The sequence below is a fragment of the Cygnus atratus genome, chromosome 4 (genome assembly GCF_013377495.2).
Source record: "Cygnus atratus isolate AKBS03 ecotype Queensland, Australia chromosome 4, CAtr_DNAZoo_HiC_assembly, whole genome shotgun sequence".
In the NCBI taxonomy this organism is placed as follows: domain Eukaryota; kingdom Metazoa; phylum Chordata; class Aves; order Anseriformes; family Anatidae; genus Cygnus; species Cygnus atratus.
Genome location: NC_066365.1, coordinates 20,595,984 through 20,598,449, shown reverse-complemented (window position 1 = coordinate 20,598,449; position 2,466 = coordinate 20,595,984).

Sequence of the window (2,466 nt, the reverse complement as noted above, 5' to 3'; positions counted from 1 at the left end):
AGCCAACGAGATGACCAGCCACTCCTTCCTCCTCACCTGCAGCCTCCAGGGGAGAGTTAGCAGGGAACAGAAAGGGACCAGCTCACCCAATATAGTGACATGACTTGCAAACGGAGATAGCAGAATGTCAGAACCACCTGAGGGCAGAACAGCAGCCTGTATTAAGGGTGGAATGAGAGGTGCTTAAGGTAGAGAAAAAGCCAGCAAGGGAAAAGAAACAGAGAGGAAAGATTTGGATAAGAGTGGAAAGGTGGCATGGATTTGAGAGGGGGAGCAGAGGAAGTCTTCAGGGGAGATCTCAAAGAGGCATAGGATTCTTGAGAGAAACGTTGTGAGAGACATCATGATACGAGCTAACATCCTGCAAAGGAGGCAGAAGAAGAGAGCAGGTAAAGGTGAGGCATGTACCATCTGCCAGAAAAGAGCTCACAGGCAGGGAAATGAGAAAGAGTGAAAAGAGAGAACTTAAACATTGGAAAGAACATAGGTATAGAAAAGGGGGGAATAATAATAATAACAAAAAAAAGGCAATAATAAGAAGCAGAAAAGAGGACAAAGGAAAAGGAAAGAAAGGAAAGAAACTTCAGATCGATGTGATGAGCCAGAGGGGAAAAAACACACAAACAAACACAACAACATCCAACCAACCAACCAAACAAACAAAAATACAAAAAGAAAGAAAAGATACCAGCACGTGATACTGATTTTTTTTTTATTTATGGTTTCCTGTCCTGTGGTACTTCTTTGACAGAGCATCTCAAGATCTCTGCTGTTACTCTTCAACCTACAGGTCACTAATACAGTTACTTAACCAAAGAGCAGCAAGACTGCAAGATCTGATATTCACAAGGATGTGCACAGCTTTTTGCAGCATGTAGTAAATTAGCCATCAGACTCTGTGTGGTATACTTAAAGCCATCTCTTGGGGATAAATCTCCATCTCCTGACAAATACAGCCTAGATGAGCACACGCTGCTTGGCTGCACTTCTCACACTGACGGAAAGCCTTGTGCAGTTTAGGGATGGACCTGGATGTGGCACGTGTAAGCTAACTGAGTGAGCTGCTGTTCAGACTGAGAGCAAAGCATACCAGCTTCATCCTCAAATGTCTCAGCTTTCAGGTTCTAATAGGAACTCTTCTTGGACTGTAACACAGTGTTGCTCTGACCCATTTCACTCATCTAGTCTTTCTGCCTACCTCTCTGTTCTCCACATCAGCAGGCATTTTCCTCTCTTTCTCCCTCTAGCTCTGTCCCCTTTGAGTATGAGAGCCTCCTTGCTGTCTGGCTTTCTGCCAGACTTTTTCTGCGCTATCAAAATTTTGCAGCATTTAAATCATATCTGAAAAGAAGTATTTCATTTTTTCTTCCTTTTCCAGCTTAACACTTTGATTACAGTATTTATTTTTCCAAGCCTGTTGGCAGGCAATGAGGGGAAAAAAGCAGCCTAAAGTTAGAAAACCAAAAAAGAAAATGAAGCTGTATTGTAGCTGTCTGACCTACAGGCCCAGCCAAGAGTGCAGAAGGAAAAAGCAGCCTGCTGGGTATGGCAGCAGGGGGTTGTGCCTGACAGCTGGGTAGCAAAGAGAAATCTAGGTGTGATGATTGGCAATCTGAAAACCAGAACACTCACCTCCTACATTTGGTTTGGATTTGGGGAGACAACGGAGAAAAGAGAGTTATTTTTAGAGGGTAAGAGATTCAAGAACACATGAGGTTTTGGAAGGATGGGAGTGTTTTAACTTGTAGCTGACCTCTCGCTTAGCTTCTTCTCAGGTAGGACATTGAAGGCTGACATTCATCCTTCACCCTTCATCATTCCTGCCTGTTGTCACAAACAGTCTCTGAAATCTAGCACAGGCTGTAGCTACCAATGGAACTTGACGAACGATACAGCAAACTACCAAGGCTTAGCTAACATATTTATGCTCTGGAGTACAGATTAGAATTCCCTTGTATGTTTGAACCATGCCTAAATCGCTGGGGTCTATGGGTGACGCTATAACTTCTCAATCAGCATCACCAAAACAACATCATGCAACCGTTAAAAAGCTCATCTGCAAGGCAAAAAAATCCTATTCTGCAGAGCTATCTGGCTCCTGCTTTTCACCAGAGTGACTTGATGTCAGAGTGACTAATGAAGCAATCAGCTGGGAATAGCTCACATGGTATTTTAGCACTCTGATTTCCTCTTTTTATAGTATGTGAATTAAAAAAAAAAAAAAAAGCCAAGGCAAATTACTTAGGATTTTCAAAAGAATTTCTTATTTAGCTGCTTGATTTGAAAAGATAACAGCTGGGAGGGGTTTCACCACAGTTTTTACTGTCATCAGAGTCAATGCTGAGCACTTCTCAAAACCTATCCTACATAATTGGTGTACGTAATTTATCACTGCACATACTGTACGAAGAATGAACACAGCATAATCTTCCTTCAAATACTGAAGGAATCAGCAACAAATCAGAA